Source organism: Hyperoodon ampullatus, assembly GCF_949752795.1.
Source record: "Hyperoodon ampullatus genome assembly, chromosome: 3".
Taxonomy (NCBI): domain Eukaryota; kingdom Metazoa; phylum Chordata; class Mammalia; order Artiodactyla; family Ziphiidae; genus Hyperoodon; species Hyperoodon ampullatus.
This window is the reverse complement of record NC_136916.1, coordinates 83779134-83804908: the sequence shown is the minus strand read 5'-3', so window position 1 is coordinate 83804908 and position 25775 is coordinate 83779134. Positions and strand designations below refer to the sequence as shown.

Here is a 25775-nt window from a genome sequence, read left to right as displayed (position 1 = left end):
ACACGTTTAATAGAATAGGAAGCACAGCAGCAACAATCATTTGTGAATATTTACTGTAGAGCGCGTTTCTTTCTAACATTTTTGTGTAGGATTCCAGGAAAACTGCCTGGGCTGTGGTGAGAGTGGGCGGGGCCCTCAGGTGGGGCCGCCCCTCCAGGACCCCCGACGGGGCCCTGCGCTCCTGGCCGCTCCCTCCCCAGGCTCCCCCCTCACTCCCAGAAGGCCTCGGGGCAGAGCGGTGCCACCCCCTGCGCCCAGAGCGGAGCCGGCGTTTCCACAGTGCTGGAACTCCCGGCTCGGGGTCTCTTCCCTCCGCCATCACGGAAGTGCCCCGGAGCCCGAGGGGAGGGCGGCCTCACTGAGGCTGCCGGCTGTTGAGGGCCCCTGGCGGCCGAAGCCGCGACAGTCGTGGGGACGGCGGGCCGGGTAAGTGGGCGCCGACCCTCCGCCTGGTACGGTGCTCGGGGCGCAGGGCAAGACCAGCTTCTGAGGGGCAGGGGTTCGCTGCCACCCGCCGCTGCTGTGCAGAGAGGGCTGCCCCCAGCGTCTGGTCCCGGGGAATTTCGGTCCCTCCTCTCGTCCCTGCCCTCGGCCTGGCTCGTGGGGCCTGGCGGGGGGGCCGTGGAGAGGGGATCTGCCTGAGCGTCCTGAGGGGAAGCGGGGCAAGCGAGGCGCAGGGTCCGGCTGCAGCGTCAGCGCCCCTCCTCCCGGCTATGGGGAAAGCGGCTAAAAACTCCTCCCGAGGCTCGCAGGCTCCTTATTCAGCTGAGTCCCTCTGCGCTCCTGCCTCCCTGAGCTAAAGTACAGGGGGGAGGGGACAGGGCAGGGGACTGGCGCAGGTAATGCGGACCATCAACAGGTGATTGTTAACTAAGGAAAACCAGCTCTCCCAACGTGAGGAATGGAGCGCTATTCTTTCTATGGGAAGGTGCCAGAGTCTGGGCTCACTGAATTCCTTCTTGTATGCACCTCAGCCCTGTGGGGCCTGCAGATTCTGTATTTGCATATCCTGTGTTCCTCAGGGCCCGCCCCTCACACTGGAGGGCTGCAAGGACTGATGACTGTGACATCCTTTGTTTTCTGAGATGGCAAGAAATATTCCATTTCTCACAGGCTTGAGGGGCAGACAGTGAAAAGTGTAGGAGAATCTCACTCGGCATGTACTGTGGTTTACATATAGATAATATTTATACTTAACTGTGGTAAAGAGAGGTTTTCCAGTCCAATCAACTTGTACTACTGCCCTCTATGTATTAATTTCATCAATATTATATGATAAATGCCTATAGAATTGACTTAATCCATGAAATAGGATTATGATTTTTAAAGGAAACATAATAGAAATATAACAAGGAATCCTTTACCACTAAAGCCTGGGTCTGGATCAACCTAAATAAATGTTGCATTGTTAAAAAATTGAAAGATGTGTTAAATAGAAATATCGACATAATGACAAATAATAAGGACAGCAGAATGTTGAAATGTTCTATCTTTATCATGAAAGTGGCAGAAAATCATGTATTAGTAGGCACTGGAGGCAGAAGATGCCTGATTTTATATCTTTGTCATATTTGTACAGTTGTTTCAACAAGTAACTTAAAGACAAAATGGAAAAACAAGTAGGTTTGTGCCTGAGACCATGTTGATGTGAAACCAGGGATGGCCACCTTGTGCCAGGTGAGTTAAGTTTTTCTGTCCAGGTAGACCGCAGAGCTCCTGAGAAGCCAGGGCTGGAATTCTTCTGCTGGGTGCGTCTTAGGTTCTGTGACTTGACTGATTGTGAGTCATGTTGGGGGAAAGACTGATTACAGGAAAAGGGTGGGAATAGTGTGATTTGGGGAGCAGCTAACAACATTCATCACGGCTCACAACCTGAATGAATTTTAAGAAACAGGAAAACAAATGCTTCTTATGGAATCAGAGAATGTGAGGGCTGGACAATCCCACAAAATGAGGAACACCTGTCCAATTTTCCAGATTAGAAAACAGAGGCCCAGCAAGGTGAAATCCCTCACCCAAGTTGCACCTGTCTCTCCTCCCCACTACATGGTCCATGAAAGCAGGACTCTTCCTGTCATGATCACTGCTGAACCCCCAAAAGGGCCAGGCATCTAGCAGCTGCTCCAAAAATTTTGGTTGACTGTAGGAACAATGCTATTTCTTTCTTTCTCACTCTCATTCAGGATTGTGCCAAGAACTCCCCAGTTGCAATGTAATTCGATAAATGTAAATATTAACTGAGTTTTGTTATGATGAGGACTTAGGCTTTGAAGGTAACAGACTTGGTTCAGATCCTGGTTCTGCCACTCAATAGCTGTTTGGCTTTGGGAAAATTACTAAACCTCTCTGAGCTTATTTCCTCCTTTGTATAGTGGGGATAAATGTACGTGAGCCAGCAGAGCACCTGCATGAGAAATGTGCACTAAATATGGGTCTTTCTCACTCTCCCATGCCATCTCTCTGTTCTTTCCAGAGAAGTTGTACAGAAGGATATAGTAGGTTTTTTTTTTTTTAAAAAATACTTAATTAATTAATTAATTTTGGGCTGTGTTGGGTCTTCATTGCTATGCACGGGCTTTCTCTAGTTGCGCCGAGTGGGGGCTAGTCTTTTTTGCTGTGTGCGGGCTTCCCATTGTGGTGGCTTCTCTTGCTGCACTTGTTGTGGAGCACCGGCTCTAGGTGCACGGGCTCCAGTAGTTGTGGCCTGCAGGCTCAGTAGTTGTGGCGCATGGGCATAGCTGCTCCACGGCATGTGGGATCTTCCCTGACCAGGACTCGAAGCCATGTCCCCTGCGTTGGCAGGCAGATTCTTAACCACTGCGCCACCAGGGAAGTCCGATATAGTACCTTTTAAAGAGGGGGTTTAATTTATTTGATAGTGTACATTTTTCTTGTAGAAAAGATTATTCCACTATAGAAACATTAACTCGCAATACCACTACAAATGCAGTATTCTATGGGTTAGATATTATCAGTCACATTTTTTAAGTAACTGGGCAAATGCCAAAGCACTAGCAACAGGGGAGTAAGAAGACTCAAATCTGGGGTGCCCCCACCCCAATTTCAAGAGCAGTGTGTGTTTTTCAACTCCATGTTTCATCTGGTCTTTGTTTCTCATCCATCCTCTGTGTCTGCCTTTCTCAAAAGGCTCAGATCCTCCACTTTCACATCCTCCCGGCTGGCTGTGCCCCAGCTCCCGTCCTGGAACCTCTGCATGCATGGGTGTGCCTGCTCTCCCTGTGCATCACCAGCTTTGCCAGGGAACTGCTGTATCGTGCACTGCTTGCTGTACCCCAGAGTACCTAGATCCTTCTGGTACATGAAGTACACTCTCATCACCATGAGTGCACGCCCATCCCCTTACCTTATATCCTGCCTCTAAGCCAGGCTTGGGGGTGACTGCAGTGTGCATTCAGGTATGTGAGGGGCTGGGATCAAAGTGAAGTTCCCAGCTTTTGAAGTTGCAGGCTTGAGGGGCACACAGTGATTTAAAGTTGGGTCACCTGACTTAAAGGGGGGTCTGATTGATTTAAAGCCAGGGCAGCTGACTTAAACCCTGCGTCCCTCAGCTGCAGGACGAGACCAACTTTGGCGGTGCACGGTTCGCTCCAAGCCAGCACTGCTGTTCAGGACTGCCCTGAACAGGGGACTTGGTCCGTTGTCCTGCCCCTGCCCTCAGTGGGGGGCCACCTGCTCTTCTGGAGGAGAATCAGGGAGGGGGAATTGCAGAGACCCGGCTGGAGTTGAGGCACCCCTTGTCTGATGGCAGGGAAGTGGGGGCGGGGCTGTGTGGTGCCCTGGGACTGGACTCACCAGGTCGACTCAGCCTCTTAGCCTCCTCACCTCCCCCCACACACCCCACAAGAGACTCCAATAATATGTAATTGTGCCTTAGGTTCTCGGTGTTCAGACTCATACCCAGGCTCCCAGGTCCCTTGATTCATCCAATTCCTCTGTGCTCTTTCTTCTATTAGATACAGTCCCAGAGGGAGGGGCTGGGGGATGGGACTAGAGGGACCCCGGCAGCACTGGCCTCAGCTGACTAAAGAGATCCGGGGCCTGCGCTCTCACATATGTGCGAGGACCCTTAAGGCGGAATCGAGGGGGCCAGTTAGAGGCAGTCCTTGCTGCCTCAAGTGAGTATGGATCACCGTCGGGTGGGGAGCACACTGAGCCTTGAGAAGTACTGTTAGGAGGATGTGTTCCTCCCTGCGCTTCAAGGACGTGAGTGGGCTTCAGGGCTCCAGTTCCCCTCCAGGCCTCCAGGTCCGACTGCACCCCAGCGGCCTTGCAGACCTGGCTTGCTGTCCCAGACCTTGTCAGGCTCCAGGAAGGATCCAGACTGCAGAGATGGTGCCTGAGCGCTCCAGCTTAAGAAGTGCTGTCCCTGGGGACCCAACAGTGGAGGGAGGAAGGGTGAAGGGAGTAGGGGGGTGGGGTAGGGAGGGGTGGCTGCCCTGGGAGACGTTGAGAGAGAAATATCGCCCCCCACACCCCCTGCCCCCTGCAACTGACCCATTGATGCCATAGGATCTCAGGGCCGTTTAGTCAGAGATGCCTCTGTTTCTTTACTCCTGTGTTCAGAACTATGCAAAACCAACTCTTCATCTTCTTGCTGCCTTGCCAGGACTTTTAAAGCACTGTTCTTTTGAAGCACTCATTCCCTAAACTGCAGTTTGGAGCTGTCCCAGCTATTTAAAAGTGTTTTCCTTAAACTGAGACTAAATCCTTCTCTTTTGGAAAGATGACCTTCACTTCAGAGGAGATCGTCTTTTCTGCCCATTCCTTCCTTCTCCTTCCCTGCTAAGAACCCCTGTGCACAAAGAGCTTGGTGATTTATTTTTGGCTTGATGTCAAAAAGCAACCTTCCCCACGCACCCCAAAAAGCTTTCCTGGAACATAGGTGTTTCCAAACCATGACAGTGTTTTGCAGTTAGTATACCCTGGGTAGACTGCCTAGCAATCCCTCCAAGAGCCAGAGGTGAGCAACACCTTTACTTCTTTGATTGGATGCCCTTCAAGTTTAGGAAGGTCCCATTCTTATGTCCCAGCAGATAAGACAAGAGCCCTTGATGGCTGTGGCTGTGATTAGATAACTTCTGATGGTTTTATTTCCCTTACTGAGCTGCTGCTTCTAGGTTAAATTCATCTTATTACCTCTCCTTTTTTTTTTTCGTGGTAAGCGGGCCTCTCACTGTTACGGTCTCTCCCGTTGCAGAGCACAGGCTCTGGACACGCAGGCTCAGCGGCCGTGGCTCACGGGCCCAGCCGCTCCGTGGCACGTGGGATCTTCCCGGACCAGGGCATGAACCCGTGTCACCCGCATTGCAGACGGACTCTCAACCACTGCGCCACCAGGGAAGCCCTACCTGTCCATTTTTAAAGAAAGACTGACAAAGTCTCTGTAGTAGGTCAGGCGTCTGAGCTCAGGGTTGGTCAAAGGTACTCACAGGGAGGAAGGTGGATAAAAGTAGGTGGGTAAAACAGGAGGGTTGGCAAGTACAGCCAGGACAACCGTGTTCACCGTGCGTACTAATAAAGGCCAGAATCTCCTCATTTATCGCTGGTGGGAAGTTCTGATGGTTTCACAGGATCAAACTCAAATCATATTCAAACTAGGGGGCTTCCCAGAGGGCGCTGAAGCACCGGCAGAGCCCACCTGCACTCCCACTTTGGCACTCCAGGATCAGAGTTGGGTTTGGAGATGGGGTTGCTGTAACCCCAAGGAGGTGAGCAGAGAGGAGGAGTTGATTACCAGTCTCCTCTGACTGTCTGGCCCAAATTGCCTGGCTTCACAGGGGGGACAGAGTTTTGCTTTCAGCAACTGATGGGGCACTTCCAGGCTGGTGGGGTTGCCCAGTGGCCCGACAGCCTGACAGGCTGACTGCGGTGTGACTGCCCTTTGTTTCTCCAGAATCTGTACATCAGGAGGTGCATGGTTGCGGGAGCCCATTCACCGCCCCCCCGCAAGGGGGATGGCACCTTCCCTGGCTGTACCCTATGATCACCAGGTACTTGAAATGAATGCAAGTTTTTTGACTTCAAGGAAGAGCTCACATAACCCCTTCTGCCTCATAATGTGTGGGATTTACTATAATGGAAGGACATTATAAAGAACAGGTAGAAAACTCACCTGTTGGTCTCCATGTAGGAGTTTATTTTGCGTGAATCCCTCCTACATGAGTAGATAGCAGAGGTTTATTTTTATTCCCGTGTGTGTACTTGTGGCACAGGACGTAGGTATGGTGATTTGAAGCCCTCAAAGAAATATTCTCAGAATTCTCAAGACTTCTCTTGATTGGAACCGAAAGAGACCTGGAAAAGGAGGAAAAGAAAAGGAGGAGGGAGAACGAATGACTGTTCCTCAGTAGATTCACCTTCCTGGTTGATTGTTCTGTCTTCTCATTTCTTTTAACTTCTCTGTTTGTCTAATAGAATAATGTAGAAAGGCTGATTTTTATGCTTTAAGAGATTTTCCATCACAAAGAAACTAGAAGTGGCTAACAGAACTTATTCAAATCAATGTTACATAGAGACTTTGATATTAAATTTGTATACTAAAATGGGTTAATCCAAATTTTCTCTTTCTTTTTTGAGTGAATATTTGTAACATATTTTTGTAGATAATAATTTATCCTAGATATACAAAATTGTGAGAATGGGTACCATTTTTCACCACTTAAATGAATAGATCGTATACTTTAAATGTCAATGTTGTGTCTTACATGTTGTTTTTTAATTCCTTGATTTCCAAAACTTGTGTTTATTTAATTGATTTCTATCTAATAATCAGTGTCTCCCCTTTATTGTTTCTTACTTTATATTTTATTGATCTATAGTTAATTTATATTATTATATTAGTTTCAGAGGTACCACATAGTGATTCATAAATGTTTAGGTTGTTCTCCATTTATACTTATTATAAAAGAGTGGCTCTATTCCCCATGCTATACAGTACGTCACTGTAGATTATTGATTTTATACAAAGTGGATTCTTCCTCAGAATCTCCTACCACTATTTTGCTCCTCCACCCCGTCTCTCCCTGCTGGTAACCACCAGTCTGTTCTTTAATCTGTGAGTCTGTTTTGTTGTTGTTGTTGTTGTATTCAGTTGTTTAGATGCCACGTGTAAGTGATAACCTACCAGGCTTGTTTTCTCTGCGGCTTATTTTACTAAGCACAATACCCTCCAAGTCCATCCATGTTCTTGAAATGTCAAAATTTCATTTTTTGCTGAAGTCACCATAAAAAATCATTTTTATCCCCTAACCTATTGATGAACGCTTAGTTTGACTCTACATCTTGGCTGTAGCAAATAACACTGTTATGAACATTGGTGTGCAGTTATGTTTTTGAAATAGTGTTTTTGTTTTCTTCTAATATACCCAAGAGTGAAATTGCTGGATATTATGGTAGTTCTATTCTTAGTTTTTTTGTGGAACTTCCATTCTGCTTTCCACAGTAGCTGCACTACTTCACATTCACATCAAGAGTGTACAAGAGTTTCCCTTTCTCCACATCCTCACTAACCTTTGTTATTTGTGACCTTTTTGATGACAACCATTCTGACAAGACTGAGGTGATATATCTCATTGTTTTGATTTGCATTTTATTGCCAATTAGCTATGTTTAGCATCTTTGTGAGCTCTGGCTGTCTATCTGTATTTTTTCCTTGGAAAAATATCTATTTAGGTCTTCTCATTTTTTAAAAAAAGATTTTGGGTGTTGTTCTGATATTGAGGTGTATGTGCTGTTTCTGTAGTTTAGATATGAACCCTTGCTTGGTCATCTTTTTGGTGTTAACCTCTTTTTTTTTTTTTTGCGTTACGCGGGCCTCTCACTGTTGTGGCCTCTCCCGTTGCGGGGCACAGGCTCCGGACGCGCAGGCTCAGCGGCCATGGCTCACGGGCCCAGCCGCTCCGCGGCATGTGGGATCTTCCCTGACCGGGGCAAGAACCCGCGTCCCCCGCATAGGCAGGCGGACTCTCAACCACTGCGCCACCAGGGAAGCCCGGTGTTAACCTCTTATCATGGGCAAATATTGTCTCTCCTTCAGCAGGTTGTCTTTGGTTTCCTTTGCTGTGCAAAATCTTTTAAGTTTAGTGAAGTCCTATTTGTTTAGTTTTGCTTTTGTCTCATTTGCCTTAGTAGACTGAACGTAAAAGTGTTGCTATCATTTATGTTGAAGAATGTTCTGTATTTTCCTCTAGGGGTTTTACGGTCCTACATTTAGGTCTTTATTCAGTTTTGCATTTATTTTATATATGGTGTGCTAAAATACTCTAGTTTTATTCTTTTCCATGTAGCTGACCAGTTTTCCCAGTACCACTTAATGAAGAGACAGTTTTTTCTCCATATTGCCTGCTTTGTCATAAATCAATTAAATATAAGTGTGTGGGCTTATTTCTGGCATCTCTATCCTGTTGCAGTGATCTTTGTGTCTGTTTTTGCTCCGGTACGATTCTCTTTGATTTCTGTCGCTTTGAAGTATAATCTGAAGTCAAGGTGCATGATGCCTCCAGCTCTGTTCTTTCTCAAGATTGTTTGGCTATTTGGGGTCTTTGTGTTTCTATACGAATTTTAAAATTACTTTTTCAAGTTCTGTGAAAATGCTTTGGTATTCTGATAGGGATTGCATTAAATCTGTAGATTGTCTTTGGTAGTATGGTTATTTTAACAGTATTAATTCTTCCAGTCCATGCACCTGCTATATTTTCCCATCTTTTTCTGTTGCCTTCAATTTCTTTCACCAATGGCTGATAGATTTCTGAGTACATGTCTTTTTCCTGCTTAGGTGTGTTTGTTCCTAGGTATCTTATTCTTTTTGGTGTGATTGCATATGGTATTGTTTTCTTAATTTTTTTCTTTCTGACAGCTTTGAGTTTTGTTTTTTCTTCTTTTTCTAATTCCTTCAGGTGTAATGTTAGGTTGTTTATTTGATATTTTTCTTGTTTCCTAAGAATAAGCTTGTATCACTATAACTTCCCCCTGTGAACTGCACTGGCTGTGTCCCATCGATTTTGGATCATTGTGTGTTCATTTTCATTTGTCTTGGGTACTTTTAGAATCCCTCTTTAATTTCTTCAGTGTTCCTTTCTTCCCCTTTTATTCCCTTCATCTGTGATGTGAGGACTATCTTTAATATTATGTTTGGATTTCTTTCAGTTGTGTGTGTGTGTATGTGTGTGTGTGTGTGTGTTTGTGTGATTATTTAAGTTGCTGAGCTCTTAATTTCACATGGACACTAACAACCCTGCATTGTTACTCTGCTCCCCCCCAGTTACTGAATTTGACCTTATATTTTACATCTACTTGTTTTGTGTGTTCCTTAACTTCTTATTGTGAATATAGATGATTTTATTACTGTTTTCTTTCATCCTTCCTATTAGCTGTGTGCATGGTTGATTTACTGCCTTTGTTGAATATTTGCCTTATTCAATGAGGTTTTTCCTTTAGTAAGTTTCCTTTCCTAATTTTTATGTTTCAGTCGTGGCATTTTCCTTTTCACTGAGAAAAGCCCCTTTAAGATTTCTCATAAAGCTGGTTTGGCGATGCTGAGCTCTTAGTTTTGCTTCTCTGTAAAACTTTAGATCTCACCATCAAATCTGAAGGAGAGCCTTGCTGGGTAGAGTATTTTTGGTTATAGGCTTTTCCCTTTCATGACTTTAAGTATACCATGCCACTCCCTTCTGGCATGCAGAGGTTATCCTGAAAATTCAGCTGATAACTTTATGCAAGTTCCCATGTTTGTAACTTGTTGCTTTTCCTTTGCTCCTTTTAATAGTGTCTTTTTCTCTTTATTTTTTTGCCATTTTAATTACAATGAGTCTTGGTGTGGTCCTCTTTGGGTTGATCCTGTTTTGGCCTTACTGTGTTTACTGGACTTGGATGTCTGTTTTCTTTCCCAGGTTATGGAAGTGTTCAGCTCTTATGTCTTCAGGTATGTTCTACACTGCTTTCTCTTTCCTTTTTGCTTCTGGGACCAGTATAATGCAAATATTAGTACACTTGATGTTGTTTCACAAGTCTGTTCAACTTTCCTCATTTCACTTTAATCTGTTGTTTTACCGTTCATCTTCAGTGATTGCCGGTACTTTGTCCTTCAGTTTTCTGATTCATTCCTCTGTATCATTTAGTCTACAGTAGTTTCCTTTTAGTGTGTTTTTCATTTCAGTTATTGTATTTCTCATCTCTGTTTTGTTGTTCTTTAATGGTCTAACTCTTTTTTTAAAAAATTCTAACTTCTTGCTCTGGTTGTCCATTCTTCTCCTGAGTTCTTTGATCATCTTTATAGTTATTACCTTGAACTCTTTGTTGAGGAGATTGGCTATCTCCACTTCACTTAGATCTTCTTCTGAGTTCTTATCTTGTTCCTTCATTTGGATCGTGTTTCTGTGTCACCTCATTTTTCTTAACTTGCTGTTTTTATTGTTATGTATGTAGTAGGTTCATTACATTTCCTGACCTTGGAGAAGTGACCTTTTGTAGGAGAGGCCCTATGTGTGCCAGCAGCCCACTGTCCCCTGGTCACTAGAACTATATGTTCTAGGTGTACCCCCTATGTGGGCTGCTTGGGCTCTTCTGTTGTGGTGGGCTGACTACTGTGGGTGGTCTGGTAGGCTTGGCTGCCCCCAGAGTGCTTGTTTGCCAGACTCTGCCTTGTATGGAGGCTGTCTGTGCTGCTTGGTGAGGCTAAATCATAAGGCAGCTGGCTGAACAACTGTGGGGGACACCCAATCTAGTGCTGGTTCACTTATGGGTAGAACTGCAGTCCAGGTGATATCAGGGCTAGTGCCCAGTCACTGGTCCTGGGGCTATGCTGGCTACTGGTAGGAAGACACAGGTCCTGAGTTCTGGCTGCAGGACCCAGGAGTCGCAGAGTTGGTGTGGATCACTGTTTCTGACACAGCTATCTGCAGGGTCTGGGGTATCCCTAATCTCGTATTGGCATTGTGATGGGCATGGTCAAGACCCAGCTGAGCCCATGGGGCTGCTTCTGGCCTGCAAGTCAGTGTTCTGGTCACACACGCTGCTGGGCTGTGGTATTCCTGGAGCTGGTGTGTGCCTGTTGGTGTATGAGGCTGATCCCACTGCTAGAGCAGGTTTGCTGTTGGGTAAGTCCGAGCTCCATCCAGTCCCTGTGCAGTAATCACCTGCCAACGGTGAGGCTGATTCCAAGGCCAGAGCAGGCTCACTTGTCAGAGGGGCCAGGGACTCTGGGGCTGGTGCCTGTCCATTGAGGTGTGGAGTCTGGTCCTGGGGCTTTTGGTGGCTGAGCCCATGTCCAGGGTCAGCTGTGCATTGAGAGGGTCTGAAGGAAGCCTGTTTGCTGGTGGATGGGGCTATGCCCCTGCTCAGTTAGTTGTTTGGCCTGCAGCATCCTAGTACTTGTGTCTATAGTCTGATGGAAGTGGGTAGGCCAAGTCCTGAGGCTAAAACGATAGAGGGAGGAATCTGAAATCATGCTTGCTGGTACCAGTTGCCACGAGGTAGAAGGAGCTCCCCCAAATGGCTGCTGCCAGTGTCTATGACCCCGAGGCTGTGCTGTAGTTGCCTCTTGCCTCTCTGGGAGACTCTCCAAGATCAGGAGGTAGGTGTGACCCAGGATCCTTTCAAATGACTGCTTCTGTTCTGATTCTCGGGTCATGTGGGATTTTGTGAGCATCTTTTTTTTTTTCTTTTGCAGTACGCGGGCCTCTCACCGTTGTGGTCTCTCCCGTTGCGGAGCACAGGCTCCGGACGCGCAGGCTCAGCGGCCATGGCTCACGGGCCCAGCCGCTCCACGGCATGTGGGATCCTCCCGGACCCGGGCACGAACCCATGTCCCCTGCATCGGCAGGTGGACTCTCAGCCACTGTGCCACCCGGGAAGCCCTGTGAGCATCTTTTAAGTGTGGAATCTCTATTTCCCACAACCCTCTGGCTCTCTGGAAAATAAGCACTACTGGTCTTCAAAGCCCTACTTTCTAGGAACTCTTCTTTCTAGCACAGGATCCCTGGGCTTGGGAGCCTGATGTTCTGTTCATACCCCTTGCTACCTGGGAGCACCTCAGAAATTGTAATTATTCTCCCATTTGTGGGCCACCCACCTGGTGGTATGGGTCTGGACTCTATTGAGATTTTGCCCTTCCTTCTTGTCTTGCCGAGGTGCCTTCCTTATATCTTTAGCTCTAAGACATCTTTTATGGTAGGTCTCGGCCTTTTTCATCAACTGCTGTTCTGTAAACAGGTGTGACTTTGGTGTGCCCATGAGAGGCATCAAGCTCTGGGTATTTGAATGCTACCATCTTGGACAATCTCTCCACTTCATTCTTAAATCATATTATTTAATTTTTCTTAGTATCTTATTTGATTAGTGACAGTTTGAAATCTATTATCACTCATGTTTACTTCTCCTGTTTTAAAAAATTGAATAGTGCATTCATTCATTTTGAAATGAAGGTAGTGACCTGTGAATTTCCATACCTCAAAAATCAAGGATAGGACAAAAGCCTTTTCTACCTGTGTTACCCTCAAACTCTGCACCCCACCCCAGCCTGGGGATTAACCTCTTGCACCCATGCTCACCTTCTGTTTTTGGACTGTTAACTGTCACTGCATCTGTATGTGTGTTGACAAAGTGAACTCCAGTCTTTCCAGTTTCTGTGTTTTGTTTTTTGGATTAGGGAACAGTCCTACTATGAATGTACATTTACTGGTATGCTGAAGTTCATATGTAAACCTGTCAAGCACATTACCAGAATTGGAATTGCTTGTATATACACTTTGATAAGTTTTAGAGAGAATAGTAGAACAGAAGTAAATTGTATTTCAAATCCCACAGTATTCTCACACCATGAAAACCGTTCCACTTTTAATATATTTGTGTGTAGTTTATCTTTATGCCCGTACTATATTTCCCAGAGATGGGTAAGTGCTATGTTTCTTGCTAGCACATTTAGCGTATTGTTCAATGTCAGGCGTTTAGTGGTTTAACATGATCATATTTCCATGAACTTGCAAATACAAGATCTTGTCTCACACTGTCTTTTACTCCCTGCTGTTTCATATTACCCTCCTAATTCTCAGTCCTGGTCTTTCTTTATGTTCTTTATCAACCTGGATAGGTTATACTATTTTCTCTCTTATTCAAGACCAATAGAATAGAATAGAACACCCAGAAATAAACCCTGATATATGGCCAAATGATTTTTGACAAGTTGCCAAGACTTTTCAAAGTAGAAAGGATAGTATTTTCAACAAATGGTGTTGAGAGGTCTTGTTGTCAACATGCAAAAGAAGGAGATGGACCCTTACCTAACATCATATGCAAAAATTAATGAAAACGTATCTAGAAACTAAACATAAGACCTAATAAAATAAAAAGTCTTAGAAGAAGACACAGGACAAGAGCTTCATGACATTGGATTTGGCAGTGTTTTCCTCAATATGAAACGAAGGAACAAAAAAAATAAACAATTTGCAGTACATAATTTAAAAAAATGTGTATCAAAGAAATGTAAACAGAATAAAATGGCAACCCACTAGATGGGAGAAAATATTTGAAAGCCATCTATCTGACAAGAGATTTCTATTCAGAATATACAGAGAACTCCTACAACTCAACGAAAAGCAAACACCCTGGTTCAAAAATGGATAAAAGACTTGAAGAGATGGTTCTTCAAAAAGATGTAAAAATGACTAAGCACTTGAATAGATGCTCCGTGTCACTAAATGCATGTTTATATATTTGTGTGCATGCATACACACACAAGCACACACACACATACACAAGCAGAAAACAAGTATTGGTGAGGATGTGAGGGAGTTGGAAGCATTGTGCTCTGTCAGTGGGAACGTAGAATGATACAGCTGCTTTGCAAAAGAGTATGGCAATTTTTCAGATATTGAAAAATAGAATTCCTACATGATCCAGGAATTGTACTATGAGGTATACCCAAAGGAATTGAAATCAGGGTCCTAAAGAAATATTTGTACTCCAGTGTTTAGAGCAGTAATAATCACAGTAGATAAAACATGAAAGCAACCTAAGTGTTCATCCACTAGTTCCTGGATAAGCAAAGTGTGGTATACCCATATAATACAATATTATTCAGTGTTAAGAAGGAAAAGATCTAGGAATATGCTACAACATGGATGAATCTTGCGGAAATTTAGCTACCAAAATGCCATTTTTGTGACTTTTAGTGAGTCATAACAATACAACTCCTTATTTCAATTATATGGGGTACTTGGTATAGTCAAAACCATAGAAATTGGGAGGGTAATGATGCTTTTCAGGTGGTTATGGAACAAAAAGGAAAATTATGTTTAAAGGATATAGAGTTACAGTTTTAAAACGTAGAAAAGAATTAGAAGGATAAATGGTGATGTTCATCGCCCAATAATATGAATGTATTTAATATCACTGAATGGTGCAGTTTATAATAATTAACATGTTATACTTTATGTTATTTGATTTTACTAACATACAAAATTGGGAAAGAATGTAATATCAGGAAAGGGAGTGGCCCTAGGATAGAGCAGAGGGTAATCAGAAGGGTGAGACACTGCATATTTTGAAGAAGAGCTGAGAGTCTTCATTGGACAGAAGAGACTTTATAAAAAAGAAAAAAAAATACTCTGAGGGCGTATTAAATAGATATCTGTGGGTGTACTGCTATCTCCCATGGGTTATCTTAAAGAGTCTTTAATAAAGTCCATAAGGCTTGCTGACGCTTTTTAAAAAACTGGATTCCCTAGGAGATAATTAGAGGGTGGTACTTAAGTCTATGTCTAGGTTGACAGATTTTGCAGGGAAGATGAACCTGAGAACAGTGAAGGTCCTGAGAGTGTAAGTACATGGAAATTAGAAAAAAATAATAAAGGGAATTAGGAAAACTTTGGACTTCGAAGGTCATGTATTACTGAGTCAGACGTGAGGTTTCTAAGGAGTTATATACAAAGTTGCTCTTTGAATTACTTGTTGATAAAGATAAGTGGAAAAACTAGAGTCGTTTCCAAGTGTAGGTAAGGTATAATGAGAGGATGGAGGTGGAAAGTAGGGAGGCCCAGAGAAAAGTGGGAAGGTCCTCTTGGGCCAAGATGGTGGTAATATCCAGCAGAACAGATGGTAGGGCAGACTGTGGATTCGTCTTTCTTATTTCGGCTCCCCACCTCATCCTTAATAATTCTTTGGGAATATTTCATTGCTCTGTGACGCAGGTACAGAATTCGAGTGAGGAGACTACACCCTCAGTGTCCAGCTGTCTGAGTCCTCAGTGTGCTTCAAATGATGGACAACTATTGCTTCTTTATGAGAAGAGTTAGTACCTCGTAGCCCAGCTTAAGCTGGAGCTTATGCAATGATTCCATTTTATATATACTGTTGGCATGGAGGTTCCTCCTCCTCTTTTCTTGACCATTATGAAATGAATCTATATTTCTCAATATTTGGGTATATCAGATAAATACATTAAGTAAAGGAATCTTATATATTGCTCCCTGCAGAGTTTGCTCTGTCTTATTTCTCTTTTACCTTTACTAAATGAGCACAGGGAGAGACCTTGAAATGTTCTAATCAGGAGAGATTAGAGATTAGAACATCATATTTCTAGAGAGTTTGGTGGGACAGAGCAGGGGTCCCAGTGAGAATCAAAGCTTCTGTTTCTACTTGGAAGTGTACCTGTATAGAGTAGAGGGCTCCAGGAAATAGCCTAGAATATTGCAACGTCCCTGAGGGAGATCATTAAGAGAGGCGGGATCTGGTACCAGGTCAGTGTACTATGACATGTTTGTCAGTCATCTGATGTGAGATTCTCAGAGCCAATCCCACATGGTAGGGCTGACTGCAGAGTGATGAAGAACCTGTGAAAGCCTCTGACTGCATGTTAAAGATGAAGCTCTGAATTTGGGGAGAATTTTCTTACCTGACTGAATGTCACCCTTCTGTGGGGATGAGATTCTGTGCTTTTCCTCTCTTGATGACCACTGACAGAAAATCATTAGAGCATCATGTCTAGAAAGCATTCTTTATTTAATTTCTTAAAGAAGAAAACATGGAAAACATTTTTATCCACTTTCAAACTGAGGATCAAGGGGAATCACATCAGTGAAAATGTCAGAGTAGGGAGCTCTGGCTTGTGTCCATCGCCAGAAGCAGTGACATACGTGCTATATATAACCTGTCAGAATGATCTTATCAACACATGTAAGTTTTCTTTTTCACCCTGTAGATTTATCTTTCATTGAAACTTAACTTACTACAGGATGTGGAGAATAAACAGGGAAGTAGAAACTGTATTTCCTGAAGCGAGAATCACTAAGTCACATTAACTGTTCTGAGCTATGTCTTACTCACCGTGACTGTAATTCAAACAAACAAACAAACAAAACACTTTTTTTTGTAAGTCAGTTCTGACATTTCCTAGTTAAAGACAAGGTAGCAGATACAGACTTAGATCTACCAGAATGGAGCCAAAATTTGATTCTACCTGTGTTGAATATATGAGCATGACCTGCTACAAATCTTCATTATACTTATTGCCACAACTGACAAATTCCCTTTTTCCACTCCTGATATGTTGCATGTAAGGAATGCATAGGTCACTAACCCCAGCTGGTCACAGGTAAACTCTGCCACATGGATTACTGCATGTTTTCCTGCTGGAAGACCACACGTTCTCAAGTATCATGCCTGCAGAGTATCTGGGCTCTTCTTTTCTCTGGATAAGGTTAGATAATCACCTAATTTTATGAGAAATATATAAATTGTATTTGCATATTCTTCAAGTTTTTATTTATCCATTCTCTTTCAAGTCCTAAGTGCAAATATTAAAGTGATTTCCAAGAGGGTGGTAAATAAGACAGCCACATTTATGCTCCAAAATTAGCAATAAAGCATAATACAATTGTAAATGCATTAATGTGTGATTAATATGTAGATACTTATGTAAATGCAATTTTAGTCATGCTTTGTGGAGAGCTTCAGAATCCAGGTATTAAAAAAAAGAAGAAGGAGTTCTTGAAACTCTCAGGGAATTATAGAGAAGTCTTTGTGTCTATAAATATCAATCTGAAATAATGCATATTCTCAGAAATAAACTAGGCATAAAACTGTAGGAAAAAACTTCATGAAATGAAAGAGCATGTGATGGCCATACAAGAAATAGAATATTCTCAGAGAATAATGAACAGTGTGGAGTTCAGCAGAAGGGTAATACAGATTCAGAGAGTAAATCTTTGGAGAGCCTAATTATGAGTTCCTCATATTTCATCTTTGGAGAGACCTTAGTCATTTGAAATATGATGTTATAAGATGACGTTAACATACTTAAATACTTTCGTTTAGAAATGACCACTTAGAACCAGAATAAATGAAGGAGAACACAAAATTATGTTTTTGTTGATTTTTGAAGATCTCAGGTGAGTGCTGATAACTTAAAAATACATGATGTCTTTCACTGCAAAGTAAAGGAGCTCGTACAGTGGAGGATTCCTGGACTGAATGTCAATATTATGACATAGTGTGAGTGTGTTTCGTGTTTGGTAATTGCAGTCATTGTTGCTTTTGTTGTGGTCATCCATTTACAATGTTTGGTGTCATTTGATATTTCTCTTGTAAAAATAAAATACAGTCTGTGTGTGTGGAAAAAAACCATACATGATGTCTTGATAAAGTTGTATGGAATTTGAGATCTGGAAAAAAGCATTTCTTTTCTGTAATGCTAGGATGCTCATTGGACATTTTTGCAAGAAGGAGATTTCAGGATGCAAATCTGGTGTGTCTAAGGTGGGAAGTCAGTTCATGGCGGAACATTCTATTAAACTTGTGTGAATACAGACATGTTTCTTTGGAAGAAAGAGGTCACGAATCTCTTTTTACAGTTAGTGGTTTATAGTATACCGAATGAACAAAATGGCTATTTCTGAACTTTAGAAAAAAATAATATAGTTTTTCTGCATTTATATTATGAAGCTGATGTAGAATATCAAAAACTCTTTATTTTGAAAAACATTGTAATCAATTTGACATAATTCATATATATTGAACCTGTGGTACACACACACAATAAAACTTACATTCAAAAAATCTTTTTCACTTAAGAAATATTTTCTAGTGTAGTTGATTTACAATGTTGTGGGTTTTTTAAATACATGTTTATTGGAGTATAATTGCTTTATAACACTGTATTAGTTTCTGCTTTACAACAAAGTGAATCACCTATATGTATACATGTAACCCCATATCCTCCCTCTTGAGCCTCCCTCCCACACTCCCTATCCCACCCCTCTGGGGGACATAAAGCACCGAGCTGATCTCCCTGTGCTATGCCGCAGCTTATCACTAGCTCTTTTACCTTTGGTAGTGTATATATGTCAGTGCTGCTCTCTCACTACATCCCTGTCTCCCCTTCCGCTCTGTGTCCTTAAGTCCGTTCTCTACATCTTGTCTTTATTCCTGCCCTGTCACTAGGTTTGTCAGTACCATTTTTCTAGATTCCATATATATGTGTTCACGTATGGTATTTGTTTTTCTCTTTCTGACTTACTTCACTCTGTATGACAGACTCTAGGTCCAACCACCTCACTACAAATAACTCAATTTTGTTCCTTTTTATGGCTGAGTAATACTCCATTGTATATATGGGCCACATCTTCTTTATATATTCATCTGTCGATGGACATTTAGGTTGCTTCTATGTCCTGGCTATTGTAAATAGTGCTACAGTGAACATTGTGGTACATGTATCTTTTTGAATTATGGCTTTCTCAAGGTATATGCCCAGTAGTCAGATTGCAGGGCCATATGGTAATTCTATTTTTAGCTTTTAAGGAACCTCCATACTGTTCTCCATAGTGGCTGTATCAGTTTACATTCCCACCAACAGTGCAGGGGGGTTCCCTTTTCTCCACACCCTCTGCAGCCTTTATACATTGTTGTATTAATTTCTGCTGTGCAGCAAAGTGATTCAGTTTTACATATATATATATTCTTTTCCATTATGGTTTATCACAGGATATTGAATATAGTTTCCTCTGCTATACAGTAGGTCTTTGTGGTTTGTCCATCCTATGTAGAATAGTTTGCTTCTGCTATTCCAAAACTCCAAATCTTTCCTTCTCTCTCTCCTTGGCAACCACAACTCTGTTTTCTATATCTGTGTGTTTGTTTCTGTTTCACTGACATGTTCATTTGTGTCCTGTTTTCGATTCCACATGTAAGTGATATTATGTGGTATTTGTCTTTCTCTTTCTGACTTACTTCACTTAGTATCATTATCTCTAGGTCCATCCATGGTGCTGCAAATGGCATTATTTCATTCTTTTTTATGTCTGAGTAATATCTATTATATACGTATACCACACCTTTTTTATACATTCATTTTTCAATGAACGTTTAGGTTGTTTCCATGTCTTGGCTAGTATAAATAGTGCTGCTATGAACATAGGGTTTTATGTATCTTTTTGAATTATAGTTTTGTCTAGATATATGTCCACAAGTGGGATTGCTAGATCATATGGCAACTCTCTTTATAGTTTTTTTGAGGAAACTCCATACTGTTTTCCATAGTGGCTGTACCAACTTACATGGCCACCAAAAGGTGGAATGGTTCCCTTTTCTCCATACCCCCTCCTGCATTTTTTAATTGTAGATTTTTTAAATGATGGCCATTCTGATCAGTGTGAAGTGATACCTCATTTTAAATTGGATTTGCATTTCTCTAATAATTAGTGATGATGAGCATCTTTTCATGTGCCTATTGGCTATCTGTATGTCTTCTTTGGAGAAATGTTTATTTAGGTCTTCTACCCATTTTTCCATTGAGTTATTTGTTATTTTGTTATTGAGTTGTATGAGTTGTTTGTATAGTGTGGAAATTAAGCCCTTGTCAGTTTCATGATTTGCTCATATTTTCTCCCAGTCCATACGTTGTATTTTCATTTTGATTATGGTTTCCTTTGCTGTGCAACAGCTTATAAGTTTGGTTAGTTCCTGTTTCTGTTTTGCTTTTACAGTAAGTCCCCTACATATGCACAAGTTCTGTTCCAAGAGTGCGTTTGTAAGTCCAACAAAGTTAGCCTAGGTACCCAACTTACACAGTCAGCTATATGGTATTGTACCGTAATAGGTTTATAATACTTTCCACACAAACAATACATAAAAAACACACACAAAAAGAAAGAAAACATTTTTAATCTTACAGTACAGTAACTCGAAAAGTACGGTAATACAGTACAACAGCTGGGATACTCGGGCTGGCATCGAGGGAACAGGCGAGAAGAGTTCCTGATTGGAGGAGGGAGAGGAGGTGGGAGAAGGTAGAGGTGAAGGACTATCAGCAGTAGGAGACAGAAGGCAAGCTGTCATTTCACTCATACCTGACGTTGATGACACCAGTTCTGGTTCCTTGCTGGATTTAATTCTATCTACCCTCTTGAAAAAATGATCCATTGATGTCTGGGTAGTAGCTCTTTTTTTCTCATCATAGATGACAAGGTAGCACTGGATTGCATTCTGAATGGCTGCTGCCACGTTTGGGTACCATTCTAGGTTCGGGTCCTGTGCCTCAAATACTAACAGTGCTTCCTCAAATAAAGAAGATTCCCTTGCCATTTTCTGTGTCGTGAATCTCTTCAGTTCTTCAGTTACTTCTTCTTCCTCCTATCCCTCTTCATCCTTTCTCTGGGCCTCCAATTCCATCAGTAAGCTCCTCATGTTGCAGAGCAAGCAGTTCAATGAAATCGTCCTCTTGCAGATCTAGCTCCAGCTTCTCACTGAGGGTCACTACGTTGCTGAAGACCTCTTCAGACTTCTGATCTACCTTCTCCAATCCACAAAAATCATGAACAAACTGTGGGCAAAGGTTCTTCCAAACCCCATTCATGGTGACCACCATACCCTCACACCATGCAAAGTCAATGTCTTTTATGGTCTTGTAGATGTTATAGTCCTTCCAAAGTTGTCCCTAGGTTCTTCCTGATGTGTCACTTACCTTTACTGCCTGACAAAAAGTGTGACCTAAATAATATTTCTTGAAAGTCGCTCTAACTCCCTGGACCATAGGTTGGATGAGCAACGTAGTATTCGGTGACAGATGCACTGCTTTGACGTTGGTATGAAAGTCATCCATGGATGGGGTGTGGCCCAGAGCATTGTCGAGCAGCAAAAGAATGTTTTGCTGGAACGTCCTTCTCCAAGCAATATTTCTCTACATCTGGGATAAAATGGTGGCAAAACCAGTCCTGGAACGTGGCCTGTGTATTCCAGGATCTGGGGTTATGCTTCCACACAACAGGAAGAGAGCCCTTGGCTATGCTTTTAAGGGTTCTTGGGTTCTCTGAATGATAAACTAAGAGAGGCTTCAGCTTCAATTCACCAGAAGCATGGCCACCAAACAACAGTTAGCCTATCCTTTGCTGCTTTACAGCCGGGCATCAACTTTTCCTCCTTACTGATGTAACTTCGGTCTGGCATCCTCTTCCAGTACAGTTGTGTCTCATCCACATTAAGAACCTTGTTGGGTAAATACACACCATCATCAATAATTTCGTAAAGTGTTTCCGGAAGTTCCCGGACGGCTACCCTATCTGCACTTGCTGCCTCTCCACTTACTTTTACATTGTGAAGGTTGGCTCTAGCCTTGAACCAATGAAACCAGCCATGGCTGGCATTAAAAGATGTGCCCTCTGATTCTTTGCCGTGTTTCTTCTTCAAGTCTTCATAAAGGCTTTTATCTTTCTCTTGAATCAGCATTTAGCTGAGCAGGACTCAGCGCTGATGTTGATCCTGCATCTGCACACTGAGAAGTTTCTCCATCTCCTCCATCACTTTTTGGTGCTTCTTTGATATTTTGTCAACATCATCAGCACAGCAGACTTCACATGTGCCATGATCTTGTCCTTTTTCTTCAGATTCATGCCAATGATTGAATGATTCATGTTATAAGAATGAGGGATGTCTAACATCCTTTTGCCTCGCTTCACTCTCTCAATTACTTTCACTTTTGTTTCCATCATTATCGCTTGGCCCTTCTTAACAGTACCAGCTACATCACCGCTGCTTTTACGCTTGCTTCCAGACATCTTGGGCTTGAAATAAAGGTACTGTACTGCTGTACTCGATACAGTACTGTAAACTACACAAAAGCACAACCACTTATAGAGGATGCACACACATGACAATGTATGCCAGACACGTGAACTAACTTACATGATTGGACATGCAAATGGACGTTTGCATCTTTGTTTTTTTTTAACATCTTTATTGGAGTATAATTGCTTTACAATGGTGTGTTAGTTTCTGCTTTATAACAAAGTGAATCAGTTATACGTATACATATGTTCCCATATCTCTTCCCTCTTGCGTCTCCCTCCATCCCACCCTCCCTATCCCACCTCTCCAGGCGGTCACAAAGCACCGAGCTGACCTCCCTGTGCTATGTGGATGCCTCACAAAGCTATCTACCTTACGTTTGGTAGTGTATATATGTCCATGCCTCTCTCTCGCTTTGTCACAGCTTACCCTTCCCACTCCCCATATCCCCAAGTCCATTCTCTAGTAGGTCTGTGTCTTTATTCCTGTGTTACCCCTAGGTTCTTCATGATTTTTTTTTCTTAAATTCCATATATATGTGTTAGCATATGGTATTTGTCTTTCTCTTTGCGACTTACTTCACTCTGTATGACAGACTCTAGGTCTATCCACCTCATTACAAATAGCTCAATTTCATTTCTTTTTATGGCTTCAGTAATATTCCATTGTATATATGTGCCACATCTTCTTTATCCATTCATTCGATGATGGACACTTAGGTTGTTTCCATCTCTGGGCTATTGTAAATAGAGCTGCAATGAACATTTTGGTACATGACTCTTTTTGAATTATGAATTTTCTCAGGGTATATGCCCAGTAGTGGGATTGCTGGGTCATATGGTAGTTCTATTTGTAGCTTTTTAAGGAACCTCCATACTGTTCTCCATAGTGGCTGTACCAATTCACATTCCCACCAGCAGTGCAAGTGTGTTCCCTTTTCTCCACACTCTTTCCAGCATTTATTGTTTCTAGATTTTTTGATGATGGCCATTCTGACTTGTGTGCGATGATATCTCATTGTAGTTTTGATTTGCATTTCTCTAATGATTAATGATGTTGAGCATTCTTTCATGTGTTTGTTGGCAGTCTGTATATCTTCTTTGGAGAAATGTCTATTTAGGTCTTCTGCCCATTTTTGGATTGGGTTGTTTGTTTTTTTATTATTGAGCTGCGTGAGCTGCTTATAAATTTTGGAGATTAATCCTTTGTCAGTTGCTTCATTTGCGAATATTTTCTCCCACTCTGAGGGTTCTCTTTTGGTCTTGTTTATGGTCTCCTTTGCTGTGCAAAATCTTTGAAGTTTCATTAGGTCCCATTTGTTTATTTTTGTTTTTATTTCCATTTCTCTAGGAGGTGGGTCAAAAGGGTCTTGCTGTGATTTATGTCATAGTGTTCTGTGTATGTTTTCCTCTAAGAGTTTGATAGTTTCTGGCTTTACATTTAGGTCTTTAATCCATTTTGAGCTTATTTTTGTGTATGGCATTAGGGAGTTATCTAATCTCATACTTTTACATGTCCCTGTCCAGTTTTACAAACACCACTTTTTAAAGAGGCTATCCTTTCTCCACTGTACATTCCTGCCTCCTTTATCAAAGATAAGGTGACCATATGTGCGTGGGTTTATTTCTGGGCTTTCTATCCTGTTCCATTGATCTATATTTCTGTTTTTGTGCCAGTACCATACTGTCTTGATTACTGTAGCTTTGTAGTACAGTCTGAAGTAAGGGAGCCTGATTCCTCCACCTCCGTTTTTCGTTCTCAAGATTGCTTTGGCTATTCGGGGTCTTTGGTGTTTCCATACAAATTGTGAAATTTTTGGTTCTAGTTCTGTGAAAAATGCCAGTGGTAGTTTGATAGGGATTGCATTGAATCTGTAGATTGCTTTGGGTAGTAGAGTCATTTTCAAAATGTTGATTCTTCCAATTCAAGAACATGGTATATCTCTCCATCTGTTTGTATCATCTTTAATTTCTTTCATCAGTGTCCTATAATTTTCTGCATAGGGGTCTTTTGTCTCCTTAGGTAGGTTTATTCCTAGATATTTTATTCTTTTTGTTGCAATGGTAAATGGGATTGTTTTCCTGATTTCACTTTCAGATATTTCATCATTACTGTGTAGGAATGCCAGAGGTTTCTGTGCATTAATTTTGTATCCTTCTACTTTACCAAATTCATTGATTAGCTCTAGTAGTTTTCTGGTAGCATCTTTAGGATTCTCTATGTATAATATCATGTCACCTGCAAACACTGACATCTTTACTTCTTTTCCGATTTGGATTCCTTTTACTTCCTTTTCTTCTCTGATTGCTGTGGCTAAAACTTCTAAAACTATGTTGAGTAAGAGTGGTGAGCGTGGGCAACCTTGTCTTGTTCCTTTAGGTCCAAGTGGAAATGGTTTCAGTTTTTCACCATTGAGGACGATACTGGCTGTGGGTTTGTCATATATGGCCTTTATTATGTTGAGGAAGGTTCCCTCTATGCCTACTTTCTGCAGGGTTTTTATCATCAATGGGTGTTGAATTTTGTCGAAAGCTTTCTCTGCATCTATTGAGGTGATCATATGGTTTTTCTCCTTCAATTTGTTAATATGGTGTATCACGTTGATTGATTTGCATATATTGAGGAATCCTTGCATTCCTGGAATAAACCCCACTTGATCATGGTGTATGATCCTTTTAATGTGCTGTTGGATTCTGTTTGCTAGTATTTTGTTGAGGAGTTTTGCATCTATGTTCATCAGTGATGTTGGCCTCTAGTTTTCTTTCTTTGTGACATCCTTGTCTGGTTTTGCTCTCAAGGTGATGGTGGCCTCGTAGAATGAGTTTGGGAGTGTTCCTCCCTCTGCTATACTTTGGAAGAATTTGAGAAGGATAGGTGTTAGCTCTTCTCTCAGTGTTTGATAGAATTCGCCTGTGAAGCCATCTGGTCCTGGGCTTTTGTTTGTTGGAAGATTTTCAATCACAGTTTCAATTTCAGTGCTTGTGATTGGTCTGTTCATATTTTCTATTTCTTCCTGGTTCAGTCTCAGAAGGTTGTGCATTTCTAAGAATTTGTCCATTTCTTCCAGGTTGTCCATTTTGTTGGCATGGAGTTGCTTGTTGTAATCTCTCATGATCTTTTGTATTTCTGCAGTGTCAGTTGTTACTTCTCCTTTTTCATTTCTAATTCTATTGATTTGAGTCTTCTCCCTTTTTTTCTTGATGAGTCTGGCTATTGGTTTATCAATTTTCTTTATCTTCTCAAAGAACAAGCTTTTAGTTTTATTGGTCTTTGCTATTGTTTCCTTCATTTCTTTTTCATTTATTTCTGATCTGATCTTTATGATTTGTTTCCTTCTGCTAACTTTGGGGGTTTTTTGTTCCTCTTTCTCTGATTTCTTTAGGTGCAAGGTTAGGTTGTTTATTCACGATGCTTCCTGTTTCTTAAGGTGGGATTGTATTGCTATACACTTCCCTCTTAGAACTGCTTTTGCTGCATCCCATAGGTTTTGAGTTGTCATTTCTCCATTGTCATTTGTTTCTAGGTATTTTTTTATTTCCTCTTTGATTTCTTCAGTGATCATTTTGTTATTAATAGTGCATTGTTTAGCCTCCATGTGTTTGTATTTTTTTACAGATCTTGTCCTGTAGTTGATATCTAGTCTCATAGTGTTGTGGTCAGAAAAGATACTTCATATGATTTCAATTTTCTTAAATGTAGCA

General features: G+C 41.9%; 1 long non-coding RNA gene across 2 annotated transcripts in view; it reads left to right on the top strand.

Moving 5' to 3' along the window:
* The first annotated feature begins 260 nt into the window (after positions 1–260).
* LOC307051007 overlaps positions 261–25775 on the top strand; it is a 99022-nt gene continuing 73507 nt past the window's right edge. Inside the window, exons 1-2 of one of the 2 annotated variants that reach the window (XR_013810817.1) lie at positions 261–426; positions 1580–1677. This is a non-coding gene — a long non-coding RNA (uncharacterized lncRNA). The remainder of the gene's footprint in view (positions 427–1579; positions 1678–25775) is intronic. The other variant, XR_013810816.1, reaches the window with a different exon arrangement.